This window comes from Pan troglodytes, chromosome 10 (assembly GCF_028858775.2).
Source record: "Pan troglodytes isolate AG18354 chromosome 10, NHGRI_mPanTro3-v2.0_pri, whole genome shotgun sequence".
NCBI lineage: Eukaryota > Metazoa > Chordata > Mammalia > Primates > Hominidae > Pan > Pan troglodytes.
Genome location: NC_072408.2, coordinates 119,846,163 through 119,851,828, shown reverse-complemented (window position 1 = coordinate 119,851,828; position 5,666 = coordinate 119,846,163). Strand labels below are relative to the sequence as shown.

The window sequence follows — 5,666 nt, the reverse complement described above, 5'->3', positions numbered from 1 at the left end:
CCCAGTGTGCTGGGTGACAGCTGTGTCCCAGGAGCCCCACATCCCCAGAGCTCCAGGTATATTGTGGCTTCATTTATATTTTTATTTTTTGTAAATTTTTTCTTTTTTTCTTTTTTCTTTTTTTGAGACAGAGTCTTGCTCTGTCATCCAGGCTGGAGGCTGGAGTGGCACGATCTTGGCTTACTGCAACCTCCACCTCCCGGGTTCAAGTGATTCTCCTGCCTCAGCCTCTGGAGTTCCTGGGATTACAGGCGCCCACCACCATGCCTGGATAATTTTTGTATTTTTAGTAGAGACAGGAGTTGAACTGTCTCTACCTGCATGTTGGCCAGGCTGGTCTTGAACTCCTGACCCCAGGTGATCTGCCTGCCTCGGCCTCCCAAAGTGCCGGGATTACAGGCGCCCACCACCATGCCTGGATAATTTTTGTATTTTTAGTAGAGACAGGAGTTGAACTGTCTCTACCTGCATGTTGGCCAGGCTGGTCTCGAACTCCTGACCCCAGGTGATCCGCCTGCCTCGGCCTCCCAAAGTGCCGAGATTACAGGCATGAGCCACCACGCCCAGCCAATTTTTTGTAAATTTTTTTCTAAGGTACTTTCGTTGTAGCATATCATGGCTTCAGGCCTCCCGGCACTGGGATTGTGGAGTAAGCTGCCATTTTCTTCCTCTTCCTCTTCCTCTCCAGGGCACAGAGACTGTCTGGATGGGGGAGGAAGAGAGGGGAGAGGAGAAACAGGTGGGACTTTGGAGGTCTTTGAAAAGAGTTTGACACAGGTTGGGGCAATTGAAACCCCAGGTCTCAGTCGTTGGAGCTGTTCTTTTCCTTTCTTTCTTTTTTAGAGGCAGGGTCTTGCTCTGTTGCCCAGGCTAGAGTGCAGTGGGTTGATCAGAGCTCACTGCAGCATTGAGCTCCTGACCTCAAGCAATCCTCCTGCCTCAGTCTCCCAAAGCACTGGGTTATAGGTGTAAGCCACTGCCCAGCCCAGGCCTGTTCTTCTCTGTTTACACTCACTTTCTAGGTTCTCTCTCTAGTGTCATGGTTTAAATACTAACTGTTTGCCAATGCCCAGTGATAGGGTTTGGCTCTGTGTTGCCACCCAAATCTCACCTTGAACTGTAATAATCCACACGTGTCAAAGGCTGGACCAGGTGGAGATAATGGAATCATTGGGCCGGTTTTTCCCATGCTGTTCTCTTGAGAGTGAGTTCTCACGAGACCTCACGGTGTTTTTTTTTGTTTGTTTGTTTTTTTCCGGAATCTTGCTCTGTTGCCAGGCTGGAGTGCAGTGGCGCGATCTCGGCTCACTGCAACCTCCGCCTCCTGAGTTCAAGTGATTCTCCTACCTTAGCCTCCTGAGTAGCTGGGATTACAGGTGCACACCACGACACCCAGCTAATTTTTGTATTTTTAGTACAGACAGGGTTTCACTATGTTGGCCAGGATGGTCTCGATCTCTTGACCTTGTGATCCGCCTGCCTTGGCCTTCCAAAGTGCTAGGATTACAGGTGTGAGCTGCTGCACCTGGCCTGACCTGATGGTTTTATAAGGGTCTTCCTCCTCTGGTCAGCGCTCATTCTCTCACCTGCCGCCGCCCTGTGAAGAGGTGCCTTCTGCCATGGTTGCAAGTTTCCCGAGACCTCCCCAGCTACGCAGAACTGTAAGTCAATTAAACTGCTTTTCTTTATAAATTACCCAATCTCAGATATGTCTTTATTAGCAGCATGAGAACAGACTAATACACCCAGTGTGGTAGACTGAATAATTACCTCCTCAAAATGTCCATGTCCTAATCCCCAGAACCTGTGAATATGTTACCCTATATGGCATAAAGGACTCTGCAGATATGATTAAGTTAAGAATTTTGCAGGGGGAGATTATGCTGGTGGGTTTGATGTGATCCCAAGGGTCCTTATACGAGGGAGACAAGAGATAAGTGTCAGTAGTAGTAGATGTGATGAGGAAATCGAGAGGTTGGGGTGATGCCAGGAAGGGGTCGTAAACCAAGCAATGTGGGTGATTGCTCTGAGCCCTGCCAGGCTGGAATCAACGTGACAGCTGGGCTGCCTTCCTTTCTGGAGGCTCTGGGGAGAATCCGCTTCCAGACTCACTCTTGTGGGCAGAATTCTGTTCCATGTGGTTGCAGGGCGGAGGGCCCTGTCTCCATGCTAGATGTTGGCTGGGGCTGTTCTTAGCTTCTGGAGGGTGCCATGTTTCCTGATCCATGGCTCCTTTCATCTTCAAACCAGTGACAGCAGCTCAGGTTTGTCTCCTGCCTCTTCTCTAGTGAATCTCTCTACCTTCAGCTGGGAAAGGGTCTCTGTTTCTAAGGACTCATGTGATTAGTAGGTTTGTGCAAAAGTAATTACAGTTTTTGCCATTGCTTTCAATTAGGATATGGACATCTTTGGGGGGCTATTCCTCTGCTCTCCTGTACCCCTTCTTGCCTCCCATGGGTTTAGTGGCATTTTCTCTCCTGCTGTCAGAAGGAATTGAGCTTCAAGTTCATAGTGGTCACCGGCTGGCCACCCCATTCTTCCATTATCCTAGCCATCATCCTGGCCAAATCCTTCTTTCAAACGGAGTCTCACTCTATAACCCCAGGCTGGAGTGCAGTGGCGCCATCTTGGCTCACTGCAACCTCTGCCTCCTGGGTTCAAGCAATTCTTGTGCCTCAGCCTCCCAGGTAGCTGGCATTACAGGAATGCCACTATGCCCGACTAATTTTTTTTTGTATTTTTAGTAGAGACGGGGCTTCACCATGTTGCCCAGGCTGGTCTTGAACTCCTGGCCTCAGGTGATCCACCCGCCTAAGCCTCCCAAAGTGCTGGGATTACAGGCATGAGCCACTGTGCCTTTTTTTGTTTTTCTGAATAGCAAATAGTTTATTGGTAAGTACATGGTTTTAATGGGAGTAATAAATGAATAGGAGACAATAATCAAGTCAAAAGAATAAATGCTTACCAATCATCAGAAAATCTGTGGCCATTAGAGCTGGCACGTAAAAACTCAAAATCACTCAGAGGCCAAATCTTAAAGAAGATTCGTCGTCTTATTAGTTGATATGGAATAGGTCCATAGTACCTGGAATCTGTAGAATTCTGTAGATTATCACCTTCTAACCAAACATGACCCATTGGCACATAACTACGGCTTTTAAAGAAATCTGATGGACTAGTGGCGAGGATTTTGTCTCCTTCCAATTACTTTTTTACAAATATTTGATTTTGGATCACTTGGGCTTTTTGCAATCACAATGTCACCTCTTTGAATACCATAAAAATGTACACCAAGATTTTCTGCAAAGACAATATCTGAATTTTGAATGGTAGGCTCCGTTGGTGGTCCAGAACACATAACAACACCACCAATGTATTCAAAAGCACAATATAGCCATACTGAATAGCATAGCCAACAAGTCGAAAGCCTTTCCCCAGAACATCACAAAGCATAGTTCTAGGTAGACTCTGCCACCTTCGGCCTTGGGCCCTAAAGAACCCTGAAGACCCTCAACCAGGACACAGGTATGCCAAGGCCTTTTTATCTTGCTCTTTCAACTTTGGGATCTTTTCCCTTCTGGCCAGGGCTTCAGTTAAGCCCTTTGTGAGCCTTTTTCTCCTGGCTGAGCCTTGGCAAAGGATCTTATTTTGTAACCACCCCTGCCCCCAAGCTGAGCTTTTCCCCTTTTCCTGCCAATAACTCCCTGCCCTGCCAATTGGAGCCCCACATCCTCATTCCCTCAGGAACATGACGAGTTTCCCTCTGCAATTCCCAGCCTGGCCCTACAACCAAGGGACGCTGGCTTGGATACGGCACCTCTTTGAGGAACTCCATCCAAGATGAGCATGTGGGACACTGTTGCTTGGATGAGACCCTCCTGGTTGGGCTGAGTTGCTGGGATCCTCATATCCTGCTCTCCTTGCCAGATTCTTCCCTCCAGGTCTACACAACACTCCAGTGCACCCAGCCCAACTCACATAGGGCAGTACCAGGCAAAGGAGAGCTTCCTTCCTCACCTTTCCCCTGTCTGAGGTTTATCCCAGGCACTGGTGCCAGTGAATGGAACCGAGGAATGATAGCATCTTACCTGCTGCAATCTGACCAAGCTCAGCTGGAGGAGCCTCAGGTCAGAGCAGCCGAAGCCCTCCAGCATGCAGGCTCCTTTTATCCACAACCTCTCCCCACTGGTGACCTTGTTCGTGGTCGGTCACTCAAACTCTTCCTAAACTGCCCCCTGGGCCATTGGCCACTCACCATGAGCGTTCCTGCGTCTAATCATTGCTTCCTTCCTTTGATGTAAGTGGGGATCTGGTTGCTAGGGTAACCGGGGTGGAACTATAGGTCTGGGGTCTTGACCTTGAACTCTGCTTAACTGGATTCTTCTTAGGTTCTTGGCTCGTTTCCCTTTTGTGGTTAGGAGAATGCACACCCTTCCACATTTCTGTCCTGGTTTCTCCATATTTGTTCTCTTTCTTTGAAGTCTGTCTGGCCTATACATTTTCTCTGGAATTTGCTAACTCAATTGTTTTGTTTCTCGTAGCCAATGTTGGTGTCAAATTTAAAAAATTGATTTGGCAAGAACACATAATGGATTGTGCTGTGTGCTCTGTACTGTCTCATGCCTGGAGGCACACCATGTTTGGCTGTCCCTCCTGCTAACACTGAGATTAAACTGTGGATTTGGTACCAGGAATGGTGGCTTATGCCTGTAATACCAGCACTTTGGGAGGCTGAGGTGAGAGGATTGCATGAGATCAGGAGTTTGAGACCAGTCTGGCAACATGGTGAAACCCCGTCTCTACAAACAAATTTTAAAAATTAGCTAGGCGTCGTGGTGTGCAGTTGTGGTCCCAGCTACATAGGAGGCTGAGGTGGGAGGATCATTTGAGTCTGGGAGATTGAGGCTGCATTGAGCTGTGATTGTGCCACTGTACTCCAGCCTGGGTAACAGAGTGAGACCCTGTCTCAAAATTAAAAATAAAAAAATAAAAATAAATCCTGTGGATTTGGGAGGTGACATCCCCCCACCCCATTATAGCCTTCCCCATCATTTCATCTAATGGTTCACTCATTGATAATCTCTGCCTAAATCATTTATTTTATTGTAGGTTGCAAAATTAAAGCCATCCTCATAGGGTTAACGTGAATTCTGGACAGAAATATTGTTGTAATTAAGCATTAATCATGCTGCACTTTGGTCCACTTCCTTGTAACTGAATGGCAGGAGCACTAGATACTGACCATTTACATCCCCATTGTTCCTATAGGATCTCTGACATTAGAATCATAAGGCTTTTGGCCAGGCATGGTGGCTCACACCTGTAATCCTAGCACTTTGGGAAGCTGATGCAGGCAGATCACCTGAGCTCAGGAGTTCAAGACCAGCCTGAGTAACATGGTGAAACCCAGTCTCTACAAAAAAATACAAAAATTAGGTGGGTGTGGTGGTGTGTGCTTGTAGTCCCAGCAACTCAGGAGGCTGAGGTAGGAGGATCAGTTGAGCCTGGGAGATGGAGTTTGCAGTGAGCCGAGATCACACTGCTGCACTCCAGCCTGGGTGACACAGCTAGACCCCTGCCTCAAAAAAAAAAAAAAACAAAAAAAAAAACAAAAAAAAAAAACATAAGGCTTCTGTTTAAGAATTGCTTAAGATGTTCTTCTGATC

General features: G+C 47.4%; 1 pseudogene; it reads right to left on the bottom strand.

Annotated features, from left to right (window-relative positions):
- Positions 1–2,857: 2,857 nt before the first annotated feature.
- Positions 2,858–3,538, bottom strand: LOC134807509 (mitochondrial inner membrane protease subunit 1-like; annotated as a pseudogene).
- Between the last annotated feature and the right edge of the window lie 2,128 nt (positions 3,539–5,666).